At 37.1% G+C, this 20,450-nt stretch overlaps 1 protein-coding gene across 3 annotated transcripts in view; it reads left to right on the top strand.

Moving 5' to 3' along the window:
• CRPPA (CDP-L-ribitol pyrophosphorylase A) overlaps window positions 1-20,450 on the top strand; it is a 454,696-nt gene that overhangs the window by 403,606 nt on the left and 30,640 nt on the right. For all 3 annotated transcript variants that reach the window (XR_009735806.1, XR_009735807.1, XR_009735808.1), the window contains exons 13-14: window positions 16,032-16,180; window positions 17,853-20,337. The gene's annotated coding sequence lies outside the window, so the exon portion shown is untranslated. The remainder of the gene's footprint in view (window positions 1-16,031; window positions 16,181-17,852; window positions 20,338-20,450) is intronic.

The following is a 20,450-nucleotide window of genomic DNA, read 5'->3' as shown; positions in this document are numbered from 1 at the left end:
AGTAAAAGGACTTTGAGAAGGGAGGGGAGAGGAAGAGAAAGTAAGCAGGAGTGTTGCTGAGCTCAAATTCCTGTTTATACACGAGTGTTTTCACACGCGGCACTTTGTATGCTAACTGGAGAAACAGCAGTTGGACTAGAAAGGCTCTGCGACAGCTGTCTGAGGCTAGTCTTCACAGTCTTTATTTTGGGCTTGTTTGCTTTTCTCTCTCCCTCTGCCTCTCGTCTATGCTTCCTCCCTCCTTCCTCTCTCTGATTAATTTCTTAATTTTAATTCAGATGTGAAACTGCAGAAATAATTTTAGAGAATATGATCAGACCATGATTCTGGGTCTGAATAGGAACTTATTTCTCAAATTCTTGGAGATGCTCTGTTTTCACTGCAACAAAGCCAACCATTTAAAATCAGCAAAAGAGAGAGAGAGAGTATTGATATGAGTGCCCACAAGAACAAATGCCCACTTGCCTATGGGGATGGCAAAGAATCAGATTACAAGAAAGATACCAAACATCCAAAAAGAAATATAGCTACACCCAAATTTACATCCTGGACAATTAGCAGCATTATTAACATGACCAGACATTGCTTTTAGAACTGGACTGAGAAGTGTGAGAATTTGTGTTTCTGCAGTCTTGTCCCCAACTAAAAGCACTTTTATATTTACTGGACACAGGTGATACTATGCATTTTAGAGAAATACATCCTCTAAATTAAAATATGTATATATATTTATATGTATGCACATATATGACTCCTTTGGACTTAATGTGTTTAGATCAGTTGGCAAACTGTGCTGGGAATTTCTGGTGAGTCTGATAAAATATCGATGACCTAGACTAAGGCTGAAATGTAAGGCATGAATATATTAATTCTTTAATTTTACATTATGTTTCGAAATTCTAGTTACTTACGACTTGAAAATCCACTTTATTTTTAGACTTCTGTGGAATGCAGACTTGGCTCATCACAGTTCTGTTGATATTTTCATTGACTTCATAAATAGAATTTAATCTCTATGCATCAGCTTTCTGATCTGTAAAAATAAGATAAATATTCTTCCCACACACTTTGCACTCAGAACTCCTCTGCTGAAACAATAAACAGGGTTGTAATATATGAATGGAGTATTGCTTCAGAATCTGATGTCTTTATCAACAACAAAGAAGAACTGACATTTATTTGGTGTTTCAGTATCAAATCTGAAGATACTACAGTTAATGAAAAAAAGAAACATCTGTGTTAATATTATGGGGATTATTCTGAAATATGGGTATCAGTGGAAATGTCAACTGCCTGCTGCATGATTTCCAAGAGCCATTTTTTGTGATTGCAATGTTCATAGAGATCCTCAAGCAAAAATGATTCAGAGAGGAAAAGGCCTTACTGATGGGAAAACTTCAATTAAACACACTTAGTTCTTTCAAAATATTTTAAAATCAAATCTATTTGTGTACTTTTAATCTCTACTTTTGGCAAAGTACCTTCCTTTAGAAAGTAAGGAAAAAAGATGACTTTTCTGGTAAGATTAACGAAACTTTTTTTTTTTTTCTGTGAAAGAAAAGATTGGGGGAAGAAAAGTTAAGCTTTTTAGATGATATTATTAGAGGCAGAATTTAAAGTATGGATTCATACTTTAGTCATGGAAAAGATTCAGATTTGAAGAAGGAAAAAATTTAGTTAAATGATGGTTTCTAAAAATACTGTGAGATTGTGAAGGTAAATCAGAGTTTCCCATTTCATGATCTTAGAATCTGGAGAATACATGTCTGAAATGACAGTTCTAGAGTCTGAATCTCAACAGCAAAATAAAACCAAAAGCCCTTCTACCATGATGGTGTAATAGTCATTTCAGAACACTGCTCTATAAACACAAGATGGGGTTTATACCTCAGCTAAATTTTCTGCTCCTGACCTTAGCCCTGTGACAAAATCCTGATAAACCTCAATTTCCTCATCTGTAAAATACAGGGAGAATAATACTTGTCTTGTTGGATTCTGGTTAAGATTAAATGAGTGACTATTAACTAATTTCCTACTATTGACTTATTTAAGATAAAACTGCCCTAATATGTCCTAAATACTATTCATTACTCAATAGCTATATTTTATAATTCATCATAACTGAGCTTCCTCAAAATTAATCACAAGGGAATTGTAAAAATCAAAACACAAAGTAACATTTGACATGAAAAATAAACCTTGAATTTTCAGGAAAGTTAAGAACAGGTATATAAATCTATGATTTAAATTTGGATATATGGATAGAAGCTTTACTGTTAAAGCTCCTAGAGAAAGAAAAATGAGGGATGAGAAGAAACTAGGGTTTTAGAAATTCTTTCATGCCATTAGCAGAGATATATCATTATCATCAAATTATTAGGATAGAAAAAAATTTCAGGCAGGAGTAACTTCATGTCTTGAGGTAATTTCTTATACTATTTCTAGAAACATATTTGATTAGGGATTGATGGAAAATGTGTCTGTTTTCAAGACAAATGAAAACTGGAATTGAACCGATGATATAGGTGAGAATGTTACAACTACCAATGGCTACAGGGGTTTTACTGTGGTTAAACTCCATACTTGAACTTTTATACCATAGAAATTATTTAATCTGACTACTGTGGAGGATAAGATAGGCTATTCTCTTCTATTATTTGGCATATAGACATATCAGTACCTCACCATCAAAGTTACCTTCACTTTCACTCCCCGCTAAAAAGGAATGGTGTTTGTACGGGTGGGTGGGTGGGGGCTGTTGTCCTTTGAGAGGATTCACAGACTGGCATGCAGGTGGCCAGCTAGCTACTACCTGCAGTAAGGTCAGGTTCACGGAGAGCATCACCCAGAGCAGAGACACGACTCCCAGCATCTCCAGTTCCTTGGTCCCTCTGCTCTTGGCTCTGGTAGAGGTTTGGTTATGAAGACGGCCTTTTGCTTTGCAGACGTACACTTGAGGCTTATTGGGATAATTTGCTGCAAAGAAACTCTGGCTACTGCTCAGGTGAAAGAGTTTTCTTTCCATACGGTTTCACTTTTCCTGGAGGTGAGATCCAAGAACGGCTATTTAATGGGAGAAGGAGGATTTCTCCACGACAACTTGCTAGAATTTCTTTGTTCAGTTTCCTTTCTTTCATTTCGAGTTGATTGAGGAACATCAGATAGGATTCTGGTTTCACCCGGCATGCTTCTTGTCAACTCTCTTGCCTTTCACAGGCTGACTACGCAGGGACGTTTACAGCCCTCCCCTGGAGTCTGCCAGACCTAGGTGTTATGTGCCGTACCTCCAGGGATCACGACCATATGGTATTTTAGGGGAGGACACAGTTCATTTCAATGCAATTCCAATGAGCAGATTTCTTTGCTTTATTACACCATTGCATTTGGAGGCAATCCACCAGAGGCAGAATCTAACTCTCAAAGGAATGCTCTGCCCACTCTGTCCATTTAACAGGACATTTGGCTCGAGAATCGAGTCGGTTGATCACACATGTGCAACAGATGTGTGAGCATGCGTAGCAAAAATAAAAAATCAAAACTCCCAGCAGTGTACTATGGGGAATGTAGCAGAACTACTGGAAAACAGGACACAGAGAAGTCTGGTAGGAAAACTTTGATTCTTGTTGTCAGAGGCAGTGTTTCTTATTAATCTTTGCCTCCTTTTGGAGCAGGGGAAGGTGTAGGTTTCCACTATTATTTTGCAGTGATTATTCATATAACGCTGGTGGGGAAACTTGGTTCATTTTCACAGACCTCCTCGTAGGAAAATATAATTCTAAATATTTTGACCAGGCTGTTTTTGGGGTATGGGGTGGGCGCAGGGGGGCTGATTCTCAGGAATTCAATGTTGGCATACTTCCACTGAAAAAAACCACCCATTTACAAGAGAGGATATCAGACATATACAGCCTTTCATCCATGCCCCACAGGCTCATATGGAAAGACAGAGCACCAGCTGTTTTTCTCATGGTGAATAAGGGTTACTTGGGGAAATCTCTCTTCCTGTTTTTATATGGACAACTAAATTGTTGCATAGCCAGTTAATTTTGGTTAGGTCAACAGCACAAGGTTAATTATTGGAACCTTCCTCTTTTGCCTGTGTAAGGGTAAAAGATTAATAGGAACCCAAAGAAGAAAATGAAATACGGTGACTTGTTCTAGAAGTGCTGTTTATTTGGGAAATATAAATTTGGCTTTTATTATATCTGAAAGGATTGATACACACCCATCTTGGTCTTCTGAGGAATAGTAGAAGTCTGAAAAACTGATGTGAATTAATTTGAAAACCTGAGTGATACGGAATTAATCAGATTCAGAAGGATTTCCTGTTCAAATATTGAGGAAAAATATCACTTTTTTTTTGCAATAGGAACATTTTTTAAAAACCAGAACAATTGGCATACCTATGAGATAACTTTGAAGTTCTCTTCCTGTTCTCTGTTATACCTCAGTTTGTCTTGGATAGTTTTATTACCCCCCCCACCCCTTTTTAAAAAACTAGGTCATGATGCAATGTTCTCTTTCTAATCTTGGGTTCCATGAACACATCAAAGGACACGTGGACTGTTTCCCTGCAATATACTATAATATATTTTTATCCAGCTGCATATTATTATATAACCTCAGGATAAAGCAACTGTATCACTGTTGATATATTCAACTTCTGTCCTTTGGATTTGGTCAGCACTGCATGTGGAAGCAGAAACCCACCCTGTATTGTTATAAGGATGGTTTTTCATTCATGTCCTTGTTACTCTTAATAAATGTCTCAAAGAAAAATACTCTGTAACCGCCACTCATAAAGAAGCAGAAAATGGCAAAACCGCAGCATAGAAGGAAACCTATATGAAAACACTGGTTGTGTCTTCCTGGATACAGAAAACAAATAGAGCTTTTGAAAGAGTTTGCCAATGTGTGTCTGCCAAATAAAATATTGTTTTATGAAGTCAGGAAAAAACTAATTTTAAAGGTTATTGTAGGTTATTTGTGGTCACTTCTGGTGTGCACACACCATGATGTCATCCTGAACTCTTCTCTATTTATATTTCAGTCTTAGAAGTCTTTTGTCTAAGACTTGATCTCAGCTACTAGAGACATCTAAAATACTTATTATTCAATACTCATAAAAATCTAGACCAAAAAAAGTTAGAATAGATGGAAAAAAGTCCCAGCCAAGTCCAGGCAAGAAATAATTCAGGCAGATCTGTCTTCTGAAATCATACCTACGCCATAGACATCTCAGGACACAGTTGCTGGAGAACTTCTCAAGTGACTGGAAAGTAGCCACATGTCCAAATGGCTCTCCTGGAAAATGATTGCCTGTTGAGTGGGGGTAGATGGACCCCTGCCAGAGACATATCTTCTGAGGAAGGGGAACAGGGGATTCCTTGGGCAGTCCAATTTCTTACTCCTCCTGGGTGGACCGCTCGCCTGTAATTCCCAGATATGTTTCACTTTGTTTACATGACCTCCTGTGGCAATTTCACTTCTTCACTGTAGCAGAGTTGATTTTTTTTGTGTGTGGGAATTTTTTTGCTTGGAAAACCCCTTTTGTTGAGGTAGTCCTCAGTAAACTAGGAAATGTCAAATAAACACTGGATGAAGACAGACTAGAAGGCCAGTGAGAACAGTTGAAAATGGGGGAAGCTAATAAATCTCTTAAGAAAAAAGAAAAAACATTTGGCAATTGGAAAGAACATATAGTTCCACTGATATGGTGGAAAACTGACACTTTCAAGGTTATTAGGATACCAAGTTGACATTCTTTGCATCATCTTCAAATTCATTCAAGTATTTAAAAAAAGGCCTCTGAGCATCTTGATGTGTCAGACACATTGATGTTAGAAAACAAAGGAGATAAGTACATTATAGATATTAAATACAGTGTGTGTGTGTTAGCTGCTTCAGTGTCTGATCTTTGCAACCCTATGGACTGTAGCCCACCAGGCTCCTCTATCCATGGAATTCTCCTGGTAGTACAACTGGAGTGGGTTGCCATTCCCTTCTTCAGGGGATCTTCCTGACCCAAGGGTCTGACCTGTCTCCTACGTCTCCAGCATTGGCAGGGAGGTTCTTTACCACTAGTGACACCTGGAAAGCCCATTCAATACAGTACAACAGGGAAGAAGCCTGTGGAGCTGCTGGGATGAAGGAACTGTAATTTTAAATTCAGTGATCTGGGAACACCTCACTAGGAAAGCGAAATTTGAGCAAAGCATAAAATTGTGGCAGGAACGAAGCATGTTGCTGACTGCAGGAGAGTGTGACAGGCAGAGGAACAGGAAATGATGAGCCCAAGCCAACGGAACACATGGTGTGCTGGCATAACAGCACAAAGACCAGTGTCCATGCCATGTATGTTTGTGAGTATATTAACTCCATCTGTACATGTGTGCAAGGGCACACCTGTCCTCCATACATAAACACACTTTAAAATGCATGAGATAAAATACCATATTTTGCCAACATAATTTTGTCACTAAATGCGAAGGTGTACTATTTACGATTCAGGTTTAGATGAACTGTTCTTTGAAAGTCTGCTCTTTGTGTGAGAATGGAAAGCATAGACAGGTCCAGTGAAGTGAAACATGAATTCTGATGTGTTTGTGGTTATCATTGCAGTGACTATATTGTGCTAATGTATATTTAATACTCCAAACCTATAAATATATTTCATCATGAGGTTGGCAATGATTTCTTACTGATCTGTTCTTTTGGGGAAACCTCATCTGTGAAATTCTTCTTTCTTCTCTTCTTTGCATACCTTTGATATGAAATGTAAGATTCATTCAGTTCTGATAAAGTAAAGCTTTAGAAAATATATAGGAAAGACAAGACATTGGAAAATGTGAAGAGGTAATTACATGACATAGAAAAATCAAACCTGGGATATCATTCATCCCTTGAGTGAAGTTCCCTACTGCACTGTTTGCCAACGTGGGGTAGTTTTAGAAAGGTGTGGTTTGGGATTTCCATGTTACTGGGTTGCTATGTATTGGGAGGAGTCACTTGGAAAGAAAATCGGAGAGGAGACTGAATTACAAATAGCAATACGAAGACAAGATTGGAACTTTTCTTTTTCCTTCTTTTAATTGTAGGAGGAAGAGAATGTATTTGGCCACTTGATGAGTTTATGCTCTTTGAGAAAGTATGGTGCTGTTTAGTTGCTAAGTGTCCAACTTTTCTGTGACATCATGGACTATAGCCCACCAGGCCTCTCTGTCCATGGGATTTTTCAGGCAAGTGTATTGGAGTGGGCTGCCATTTCCTCCTCCAGGGGATCTTCCAAGTTCAGGGAATCAAACCTGTGTGTCCTGCGTCTCCTGCATTGGCAGGCAGATTCTTTACCACTCAATCATCAGGGAAGCCCCAACAAAGTCTGGGGAACTGTGCCCTTTTGATAGCATAGGTAGCAAAGCACCCAGTGAGGCATATGCTCCCTCACCAGGGGACAAGTTTTACAGCTTGCCATTCCTGATCTTACATGAAGCGGGGTGGATTTTGTCCTCCCAAATTTCCTCCAGTTGTATAGCTTCTTTAAAAAATAATAAGGGAACTTGATACAAGGTTAACTAGGGACAGAAGGGGACTGGCTTAGAGATGAGGTGGGCTAGGTAGTCCTGGGTCTCTGCCAGGTTCACTGAATGAACCCCAGACCTGGAACAGGTTTGTCTGTCTGTGGGTGTGTTCCAAGTAGGGTGTACGACTCTTCAGGTGGCTGAGCTGCCATCTCTGAATCCCTGGAAGGATCTCTAAATTCCAGTTGTGCTCTGGCTATAAATTAGGCCGAATGATCCCAGGGACTTTCAGTTGCCTCTTTCTGGTCCTGCCCATGATTGACATGCAGCTCAGCTGACATGTAGTGATGATTATAAAATATTTTAGAAGCTGTAGAAGAAACTTCCTGCAGTTCAGCTCTCGTGTTTAATTAGATGCTCTTCCTGTGAAAAAGAGATAGCATTATACCTCATGATATGGGATAGCATCTATTGATGAAGAAGTAAAAACAATGTGGAGTGGAGGATGTCAGACAAGGCTGGGCAGCCACAAGTTAATTAATTACATGAACGATAAAAGTTCTGCACAGGAGTCATTTTATATCAGTTTTGTGATTTATTTACCCATCCATCAATTGAGATGAAAGTGGTTCATTTTAATAGGAAAAAGATCACCTAGTACAGGAGGGTTTATAATGAAAAACAGTGGTTTTCTAATCCACGTCTTTTTCTACCCACAGTCCTGCTCCAAAGAGACAGCTACTTGGAGGTTCTAATTTTGTGTTCTGCTACTTGTTCTTATTTTTAATCTAAAACATTTATTTCCCTAAGCCTACTCTTTAAAAAAAAAAACTATTATTTTTTTCAAGAACAGTTTAGGTTCACAGCAAAATTGAGTGGAAGTTATAGAGATTTCTCATAGACCCCGGCCTCACATACACATAGCCTCCCCTGTTAACAAACATCATCCCCACCAGACTAGAACAGTTGTCACAATTGATAAATCTATATTAACATATAATAATGACCCAAAGTCTGTTTTGGTTTTGTACATTCTATGGGTTTCGACAAGTGTTTAATGACATGCATCATTATGTTATCATACAGAGGATTTTCAGTACCCTAAAAATCCTTTCGGAGAAGGCAATGGCAACCCACTCCAGTACTCTTGCCTGGAAAATCCCATGGATGGAGGAGCCTGGTAGGCTGCAGTCCATGGGGTCATGAAGAGTTGGACATGACTGAGCGACTTCACTTTCACTTTTCACTTTCATGCATTGGAAATAGCAGCCCACTCCAGTGTTCTTGCCTGGAGAATCCCAGGGATGGCGGAGCCTGGTGGGCTGCCATCTATGGGATTGCACCGAGTTGGACAGGACTGAAGTGATGCAGCAGCAACAGCAGCAAAAATCCTTTGTGCTTTGTTTATTCATCCGTTCTCCTCCCTCAACTCATAGCAACCACTGATCTTTTTATATCTCCATAATTTTGCGTTTTCCAGAATGCAATACAATTGAAATTTTATAGTATGTAGGCTTTTCAGATGGGCTTCTGTGAGTTAGTAATACACATTTAAGTCTTTTCATGGCCCAATAACTCATTTCTATTTAGTAATGAGTAATAATCTATTGCCTGAATGTACTGCAGTTTACATATCCATTCACCTACTGAAGGACATCATGGTTACTTCCATGTTTTAGAAATTAACGAATAAATTTCTATGCACATATGTGTCAGGTATTCGTTTGGATGTGTTTTCAACTTTTAGGAGTAAATAACCACCATTAAGTGTGATACGAGCTGTGGGCTTTTTTTGTAGATTATTTATTAAGGATGTTCACCCCCTCACTCACTGACAGTTTTATCATAAATGGGTGTTATTTTGTGAAATGCCTTTTTATGTATCTATTGATAAAATCATGTAATTTTTATATTTCAATCTGTTGATGTGATAGATTATATTGATTTTCAAAAGCAGAATTAGCCTTGCATATCTGGGATAAATCCTAATTGGTTGTGGTGTATAATTCTTCTAATACATTGTTGAATTCAAATTGCTAATATTTTCTTGAGGATTTTTGCATTTATTTTATGTTCATGAAAAATATTGATCATTAGTTTTCTTAAGGTGTCTTTGTCTTGTTTCAAAATTATGGTAATAGTAGCTTCAAAAGTGAGTTAGTGAAGTACTTTCTTTTCTTCTATCATCTGAAAGAGATAATAGAAAATTGGTATAGTTTCTTCTTTAACTGTTTGGAAATATTTACCAGTGAACCCATCTGGGCCAGGTGCTTTATACTTTTGAAAGCTGTTAACGATTGACTCGATTTCTTTAAAATAGATATAAATCTACTCAGATTATCCAGGTCTGTCTGTGTGAATTCTGGCAAACTGTGTGTTTCATGGAATTGGTCCATTTCATCTTGGTTTTCAAACTGTTGGGAGGAGTATTGTCCATAGTATTCCTTTATTACCCTTTTAATGTACACGGGATCTGTACTGGTGCTTCCTCTTTCATTTCTGATAATAGTAGTATATATCTCTCTTACTCTTAGTCTGGATAGAAGCCTATCAATTTTATTAATCACTTAACAGAACATTTTAAAGTAACTATTGTTGTTTAGTTCTAAGTCATGTCCAACTCTTTTGTGACCCCACGGACTGTAGCCCACCAGGCTTTAATACAGGAGTGGGTTGCCACTTCCTTCTACAGGGGATCTTCCTGACTGAGGAATCAAACCCACATCTCCTGTGTTTGCAGGTGGATTCTTTACCACTGAGCCCCCAGGGAAGCTCCAAAATCAACTACATTCCAATACAATTTGTTTTAATGAAAATACATTTGTGACTCTTTCTAAAGAAACAACTTTTGGTTTCATTGATATTCTCTATTGATTCCTTATTCCATAAGTCAATTTTATTGATTTATGCTCTTTGCTGAGGTTGTTCAGTTGCTTGTCGTGTTTGACTCCTCGTGACTCCATGGACTGCAGCACACCAGGTTTCCCTGTCCTTCACCGTCTCCTGGAGTTTGCTCAAACTCATATCCATTGTCAGTAGTGCCATCCGATCATCTTATCCTCTGTCGTCCCTTTCTCCTCTGGAAATCTTTTTTTTTTTATTTTTTCTGCTTATGTTGGTTTTAATTTTCTCTTTTTTCCTAGTCTGCTGAGTTGGAAACTTAGATGGTTGATTTTTAAATCTTTCTTATTTCTAATATATTCGTTTGATACTATAACTTTTCCTCCAAGCACTACATTTTCTGCATCCCCACACATTTTGATAAGCTGGATTTTCATTTTGTTTGAAATCTTCTTAAATTTCTTTTGAGATTTCTTCTTTGACCCATATGTTATTTAGAAATATATTGTGTAATCTCCATATATTTTGGGCTTTCCTCAAATACAGTTATCTTTCCCAAATGTCTTTGTGTTATTGATTTCTAGATTAATCCCATTGTGTCTAAGAGCAGGCATTTAATGATTCCTGTCTTTTAAAATATATTTTAAAGGTGTGTTTTATGGCCCCGAATATCATCTATTTTGGTGAAGTTTCCATGTGAATTTGAGAAGGATGAGTATTTTTTTGTTGGATGAAGTAACATATGCATGGTAATTATAATCCATTGATTGATGGTGTTGCTGAGTTCTGCTCTGTCTGAAATTAATATACCTACTTTTGCTTTCTTCTGATTAGTGTTTTTATGGTATACTTTTCTCCATCTATTTACTATTAATTTATATTTGTCTTTATATTAAACGTGGCTTTCTTGTAGAGAGCATATTCAGGATCTGTGTTTATAGATCCACTCTGACAATCTCTATCTTTTGATTGGTGCATGTAGACATTCACAGTGATGATTGATAGAGTTTGACTCATATCTGCCATGTCCATCATCATTTTCTAACAGTTGTCCTTGTTCCCATTTATGTCTGATTCTGCTACGTGTTGATTCTTCTGGTTTTCCTTCGTGGTGCCTGATTTCCTACGTGTTTGGTGATTTTGAGTATGAGTTCAAATTTTTTGGAAGTTTATCTGGGAATTTTTTAAGGCCTTAGTATGATTGGTATCCCTCAGAAAAGATATGAAGTTTTTGACTGCCTATACTTACTACTAATGTTGGACCACTTAAAAATAAATTCATGACTTAAAATTTTTATGCTTTCTAAGTGATATATCATTGATTTGTAAAATTCATTGAGAAACTATTTGTACTTACGAATTCTTAAGAGAGTTAATTTTTTTAAGTTAGAGGATAATTGCTTTACAATGTGGTGTTGGTTTCTGCCATAAAACAACATGAATCAGCCGTAGGTTTACATATGCCGCCTCTGTCTTGAACCTTTCTCACCTGCTACCCTATTCCACCCATCTAGGTTGTCACAGAGCCCTGGGTTGATCTCTGTGTTATACAGCAACCACCCACTAGCTATCTGTTTCACATATGGTAATGTATATGTTTCAGTGCTATAAAGAGAGTTGTTTTTTTCCTCTGCCAGCACCAAGTGTCAATTCAGGCAGTTTTTATTTTTATCATTAGCAGAAAAAGTGTAGGTGGTGGTGTTAGAAGTTGGAGGGGTGGGGTGAGGACGGGGAGGTATGAGATTGTAGAAGACAGTGTTCACTTATATATTAATCAAGAACATGGCACCATGTCTCTCCAGTTTATGTAGGAAAATCATCTGTAAGAGTTCCATATTGGCTTGGCTCTGGGGTCTATTTTAAGTTTCTCATGATGTGAAATCTTGAAAACGGTAGTTCAAGATTACCTGGGTTTAACAAATATCTTCAAGGTAAAGCCAAGTTTTTGCTTCACATAATCCTTGTCTCTTAATAGCATACCCACAAATTTAACTGATGCTGTGTACACTGTATCCAGCATTTTTAGCTATTTTCAGGGCAAGTTATGTTTTGGTATCTAGGCTGCCCAACTGTCACAAAATTAATTCTCCGCACCCACTTTTTGTTGTTCTTTTAAAATTCTCCTTTACTTTCTTTCACTGTTATGAGTGTATTCTTTATTGTTGTTGTTTTTGTTGTTATTGTTTTACTGTGATTTTAGGTGGGGTTCTACAAGAAAGGAAAGCAAATATGTGTGCTCAAACGCCTTAAGCTAGAAATTATTAAAAGTCAAACTTTAGTTAGAAACTGTTTTTTGTAAAGGGAAGAGAGTAACTATTAAAAATGAATATTTTTCATTATTTTGAAAGTGCGGTTTTAAGTAGATTAGTGGGTTTCTTTTTTTTTTCTTTTTTAAAAATTTTATTTTATTTTTAAACTTTACAATATTGTATTGGTTTTGCCAAATATCGAAATGAATCTGCCACAGGTATACATGTGTTCCCCATCCTGAACCCTCCTCCCTCCTCCCTCCCCTACCCTCCCTCTGGGTTGTCCTAGTGCACCAGCCCCAAGCATCCAGTATCGTGCATCGAACCTGGACTGGCGACTCGTTTCATATATGATATTATACGTATTTCAATGCCATTCTCCCAAATCATCCCACCCTCTCCCTCTCCCACAGAGTCCAAAAGACTGTTCTATACATCAGTGTCTCTTTTGCTGGTTTCTATATTGGACTGGATATATGAATGTTTAGAATATAACAGTTAACATTATGCTAATGTGATTAGATATATGTATACAAGTATATACATAATTTGTTTTTTCAACAAATTAAAAAATCTTTTTAAAGCATGTGTTATATACCACATACCAAATGAAGATATTCATAGAAAGTATATTACTCAATATAAGAATTAGAATATTTTCATTTGAAATGTATTTAAAGAATTGGATGAAGCACAAGCTGGAATCAAGATTGCTGGGAGAAATATCAATAACCTCAGATATGCAGATGACACCACCCTTTTGGCAGAAAGTGAAGAACTAAAGAGCCTCTTGATGAAAGTTGAAGAGGAGAGTGAAAAAGTTGGCTTAAAGCTCAACATTCAGAAAACGAAGATCATGGCATCTGGTCCCATCACTTGATGGCAAATAGATAAGGAAAAAGTGGCTGACTTTATTTTTGGGGGGGCTCCAAAATCACTCCAGATGGTGACTGCAGCCATGAAATTAAAAGACGCTTACTCCTTGGAAGGAAAGTTATGACCAACCTAGATAGCATATTCAAAAGCAGACATTACTTTGCCAACAAAGGTCTGTCTAGTCAAGGCTGTGGTTTTTCCAGTAGTCACATATGGATATGAGAATTGGACTATAAATAAAGCTCAGCACGGAAGAATTGATGCTTTTGAACTGTGGTGTTGGAGAAGACTCTTGAGAGTCCCTTGGAATGCAAGAAGGTCCAACCAATTTATCCTAAAGGAGATCAGTCCTGAGTGTTCATTGGAAGGACTGATGCTAAAGCTGAAACTCCAATACTTTGGCCACCTGATGTGAAGAGCTGACTCATTTGAAAAGACCCTTATGCTGGGAAAGATTGAGGGCAGGAGGAGAAGGGGACAACAGAGGATGAAATGGTTGGATGGCATCATGGAGTTGATGGAAATGAGTTTGGGTAAACTCCGGGAGTTGGTGATGGACAGGGAGGCCTGGAATGCTGCAGTCCATGGGGTCTCAAAGAGTCAGACAGGACTGAGTGACCAAACTGAACTGATGGATACTTTTCTATTTTTGAATGTTGTTCATAATTATTATTTGAAGCTAGTTATATAAATGTAGAATTTTTAAAATGTATTAAGTCAAAATATCTGGAAATAATATGAAATTTTGTTATTCTTTTATGAGCACTGGTATGACAGAGATTTCCAGCTTCAGATTAGAACACATACATTAACATTTCATGAAGAAAGGGAAACTGGATTATATTTATGATATAACAAATAGTAAAATAAATACATACTAGATAAGACTAGTTCTCTGTGGGTTTGGCCCACATAGACACATTCCCTGGACAGTTGACAACTACTCTTTTGGGAACTGTGAATATTAAAAAAAAATTATATGTCTGTGGTGGGTTTTTTGTTTTGTTTTGGGTTTCTTTTTTTATTTATTCTTTTTTTTTTTTGCTACTGTCAGCTCTAAACTAGGATTGGCTGTAGCTATAGCACTGTCAGAATTGGTAGCCTTTTAGGAGACATTTACCAGATGGAGAAATTAGAAGGTTTCCTTTTTTTTTTTTTTTTTTGGTCACACCATGTAGCATACGGGATCTTAGATCTACAATCAGGGATCAAACCCATCCCTCCTGCAGGGGAAGCACAGGGTTTTAACCACTGAATCACCAGAGAAGTCCTGTAGAAGGTATTTATTTATTATTTTTAGAAGGTATTTTAACTCAGAGATGAGATTTTTGCAGTGGAAGTTTAGGGGTTCTACCAACAGCAAGTTCTTTCCTGGGATGACATTATAAAACAGTGTAGAATCTTGCCAAGGTTTCTTGGTTATTTCTCATTGAAACACTATGTAAATTTGGTTGAGTTATGAAACTAATCTGTAATGTGCTCCAGTTCATTATTTTTTGATTATTAAGCATCAAGCTATCATGCATACCTTCTTAGCAATGAATTTAAGTGAATAAATTGAAAATGTGATATATTTGCATGACCACACTAAAGCACTATCTTATAGAATATAATTTCTCTATTAAAAGTAATAAATAATAATAAGTTATAGTTTATTGAAAGTATAGATGAACATTAGCTGTAGCTACCTATTTCCTACCATGGTTTTTGGTGGTTTCATTTTCTCATGGAATAACACCCATAAGTGCACCCAATTTAAGACACAAAAAAGGTGGAAGTCCTACTGTTAAAAAAAAAAATTATTAGCATAAAACAGCATGTCATTTTATTTTACTTTAATGTTCAAAATAATTTCTTCATATTTAGAAAGATGACATCACATAGATTATAAGACACTACGTTGCAGTTAATAAAAATTTATTAGTAGATTCAAGTTTAAGAATGATCTACATTTTTCTCTGTAGTATAGCAAGCACAGGGTTATCCTTATCAAAATATCACCCTTATTTATTTGTATTTCTATGTAATTTCTTATGAGTAGGAGAAAGTTTGAATTGAGTTAAACCAGATATAGAGTAGATTGCATTCAATCTCAGATATACCCATGGGAATGCTTTGTTCTCAGTTTCTCATAGAATTTTATATTCTCACTGTTGTATACTTACTATTTTTTTTCATTTTTGTACATTTCCATCAGACTATAAGCTTCATGAAGGCAAAGCTGAACTTGTCTGGTTCATGTTATAGCCCCAGCGCTTATCACAGAATTACTGTCTCTCAAAACAAGCTCTCAGTTGGTAGTTACTGAAGGGATACTTGACTTAGCAAATTACTTTTTAATATAAGAGAAGTTTTTACATTTTTTTTCTCTAGTGAATACACTCAGAATATCTGTTCCACACAGATGGCTAAGAAAAACAGAAAACAATCAGGAGAAAATACAGGTATACATGGTTTTCTAAGCTTCCAGGTACTTACACCCTCACCTACAAAGTTTGGTTTCATTGATTTAGGCTCTGGGTGTGCTCACTCGACTTTGTTTTTGTAGTTGTGCTCGGCTGAGTCTCATGGCTATAGATGGAGCAAAGGAGCTAAAATGAAGTAGGAATTGGAAGAACAGAGGAGAAAAACTGGATTTTTGCCACCAATATTCATCCTTCACTTACCCTGAAGACCATTTTCTAAGACGGAGGCATGGTAGGTCTCCTTAGAAATAACTGACGAGATTAAGGAACAAAGAATACAAGCCAAATGTCCTGTAAATCGAGGAGCAAGGCTGTCTGATCCAAGCAGACACTGTTATGACATCCTGTACCTGGATTCATAAAATTCCCTATGGGAACCACATAATTCAGGCCAAGGATACCTCTGGAAACATTTGTCATTTGTTCAGCTTTCAAGAATGGCTTTGTGTTAGATTTGCAGTGAGTGGCATTGAATATTATAGTTTTGGTAAATGTCGAGAGTATCATAATGTAAATTGCTTATTTCAAAATGACATTTTTCTGTGCCTTAGTAGCTTCTTAAACTTTCACCAATGTTAATAATTCAATTTGGAGACATGTCTGACTGGGAGAGAATTCTCTCTCCCACGAGTCACTTCAATCACCTTCCTAGTTGATGGAGCAAAAGTACCCATTTCAAAAGTGAGTGTGGAAATGCAGCAGAGTGAATGGAAGAACTCGATGAGAAAGTTGAACTGGATGCTAGTCTTAGCTCTGTCACTTAGTATATATGTGATACTGAGTTATAAATAGCTGTTCTGCTCCTCAGTGTCAGACTCTGTATTTATGATCCTTCCTACCTCACCTACTTCCTTAGAAATAAGGTCATGAACATGACATCTCATTATACTCCAAGATGCAACACACGTTTGAGATGTTACACTTCAGTATCAAGGTTAAGTGTCAAAAGAACTCAATAATGATGTCATTCAGAAACAGGATTTGGAAGGATAATGGCTATGAAAATAAGAAGGTAAGAGAAAGATGGTTCAAAGGGAAGAAGCAGCACCTGTAACAGTGTAAGAATCAGAAGTCCTAAACTGAAAATCTGCAACTAGGAGGAAACAAAGATGAGAGGTCTGGATCCATCTGTGATTTTTGTTCCTCTGGCCAAGAACTACAGTATTATTTCTTAAGTGAAGCCTGTTGTTGCTTAAGATTGCCAAAGAGTGACTTACAAGCCCGGGAAGACTTTTCCTAAAAGTCTTTATTGGTTGACTTTTCTGTAATGGTTCAGTTCAGTCACTCAGTTGTGTCCGACTCTTTGCAACCCCATGAATTGCAGCACGCCAGGCCTCCCTGTCCATCACCAACTCCCGGAGTTCACTCAGACTCACGTCCATCACATCGGTGATGCCATCCAGCCATCTCATCCTCTGTCATCCCCTTCTCCTCCTGCCCCCAAATGGTAATCAATTAAAAATATTTTTACTTGGGCCCTTGACTAAGACAGTCTTGTGGAGCCTAGATGCTGTAGCCAAGAAGAAAAAACAAACCATCCAAAGCATCTCAGGTGCTTGGTCATTATGGACTTGTTTCTTCACATGGAAGATGAGACCCTCAAAGCAGCAATGCCAAGTAATGGAATAGAGCCAAGACTTCTTAAGTGAGATAATATAATTTTGAGGGGGAAATTGATGGCAACTAGGCATAGGTTTTTAGTAAGCATTTTAACTAGGAAAGCATGGGGAAATCTCTTAAAACCTCATTTTCTTTTTTTTTTTTCTTAAGCATTTGACCACATACTTTTAACTGTATGACATTGAAGATTACATAAGCTTAATTTTAGGCAATGCTGTAGCTTCAGTTTATAAGGAATTCAGATGATAGTCTGTTTCTCTTTTTTCTTTATTTTTTCTTTGAAGAAAGGAAAGAAGGATCATTTAAAGCAAAAAATGGCTTCCATTTATCTCTTACACGACATGAATAAAACAGACGTACCAGGTAGGTCCTCAGGTAAGTGGTTCTGTGGTATATTTTTTAAGTGTTTTCCATATCACACCTACCAGTATCCCTCTTAGAATTATGCTTTAGACATTACTTGGGTTGCAAAAAACACTAATATACTTTTAAGAATCCCTCAAGTTCTTCCTTTCTTGATTTCCACTTTTCCCACTCCTCTGCTATTAAAGCTATTTGAAGAGGTCTCAGTGAATAACCATTGCCATCTTCATATATTTTTGGCAGCCCACAAAATTTAAAACTCTCTTAAGCTCACACCAAAAAGTTAGGTCTTACTCATTTTGTGGCACTGAAAAATGATTACTAACATGATAAATAAAAAAACATAGTAACTTAAAGAGTTTTTGAGGGGGAATTTTCTTTATCTCTCAAGTTTTTTCCTGATAAAATAAGAACAATGCTCAAAAGAAAAAATATTGTGGTTTCATTAGAATTATGTTCCTTGAAATGTGCAATAATATTCTCATGGTCAAGTGTTTATTTCATGACAAAAATGAGGAATGTTAGTGCATTACTCTGCATTGTAAAGTGTGACAAGTTCAGAGTAAGCTAACTGGAAGCTGGGAAACCAAGGATGGATAGATCCTCAGATAGATTTTTATATTGGTGAAGAATTGCATTTGGCTTCTAGTGACAGACCTGTGTGATTTAAATATATGTGGTTATACATTTGTAAATCAAAGTATAGAGCTAGGCAGTCACTGAGTTCAGTAGCACATGAGTGTCAGGGATTCTGGGATAAATTTCTTAGCCTTCTACTCAGTCCCCACATGGCTGCTAGACCTCAGGACCATACCAGCAGTTTTTGAAAAAGAAGAAAAGGAGGGGTTTTTGTCAGCTTAATACACTTTTCCAGAGGTCTCATCCAACTGTTTATTACATCTTCCTTATGAGATATGCTTACATCTTACTGTCTTCCCTATGAGCAATCGAGACTGTAAGAGACAGTCTCTCCCACATCTCTCTCCTAGATTCTGGTGGATTTCTAGGAGTTTTAATGTTCGTTCTTTATAGATGCCTCACCCTGGTCTCAGCCTTCATCTGTACATGGTGTCCTGTTTTTATCTTCACATACTGTTTGACTCCATGCAAATTTCTTATTTTATGAGAACACCATTCATATTGGATTAGGGCCCTAATGACTTCATCTTAACTTAATTACATCTTCAAAGACCCTTCCCAAATGAGACCATACTGGGAGTTAGAACCTCAACATATACTTTTGAGGGAACATAATTCAATATGTAACAGTTGGTGTGCAAATTGCTTAATCAGAAAAATGAAACTGCAGCCTCCACATTGAAACAACCTTTTTTTTCCCTCCATTTTATGAAGAAATGATATACTATAGGGATATTTAAGCATTTTAAGTGCCAACTAAGTAGCATACATTGGAAATACGGCTTTTAGTACATTATTATGAAAATATACTGTAAGTCTAGATTACAGGTGGGTTGCTCCTGACTCTGAAGATACAGATTTACTTCATGTTATAACTGTACGATTAACCAGTGTTGACTATAACAGCTCACTTTTCTCAAAATAACACTTTTTTGAAATTTTTTTCATTTCCAAATATACTGAAAACTATATACTAAATAGTACATTTCCAGATTCAGACAGAGTTGCCACTTAGTTAACACAATCATTTCTAATATCTTTTGCAACAAATTCAAATTGAGCATCATGTTTGGATGAAACAAAACATTGTTGTTCTGTGTTAGTACGCCAGGTGAGAAGATGTAGCATCCTTTGAATCTTTAGTCTCTTCTGTACATGTTCCCATGTGTCTCCACATGTTCCACTGTTTTTAGGTTTAGCCTTTATTTTTGTCACAGTCTTAAGAAAAAGAAATCCTTTTCCAGGATTTAATTGTGCCACCAAAAAGACAAGGTCAAGGTTTGAACTCTGGTGCCTGTGAATAGGAGTTTATTTTGAAGTAGGGTCTTTGTAGATGTAATCAACTCATGATAAGATCATAATGGAGGGTAGATGCTCATCAAATGATAGATGTCTTCCTAAGAAGAGGGGAATTTGGACACAGAGGGAGAAGACCATGGGAAGACAGAGACAGAGAATAAAATGATGCATCTACAAGCCAAGGAATGCCAAGGATTACAGGGAATCTCCAGAAGCTCAGAGAGAGGCCTGGGACAGATTCTCCCCTGGAGACTCCAGAAAGCTTGCCAAGACTTTTGGACTTAATTTTAGACCTTTGGCTTACAGAACTATGAGAGAATTAATGTCTGTTGTTTCAAACCACCCAGCTTGTGCTAGTTTCTTATGGCAGCCCTAGGAAACTAATATGTCCAGTATATCCAACTGTGATGTCAAATTCCTGTCTGAAGATAAGCACCAACTGCCATCCTTGAAGCTCCGCCTGCCTTAGTGAGTAAAGTAAACTTCATGACAATTTGTGTTCAGACTTTGTTTTACTTTCACACTGCGGTTTGTGTTTATTCACACTGTTTATATAAACTTGTTTTCATTGTTCATATATA

The sequence above is a fragment of the Bos javanicus genome, chromosome 4, assembly GCF_032452875.1.
Source record: "Bos javanicus breed banteng chromosome 4, ARS-OSU_banteng_1.0, whole genome shotgun sequence".
Taxonomy (NCBI): Eukaryota; Metazoa; Chordata; class Mammalia; order Artiodactyla; family Bovidae; genus Bos; species Bos javanicus.
The sequence above is the reverse complement of the archived record's forward strand: the minus strand, read 5'-3'. Positions and strand labels throughout refer to the sequence as shown.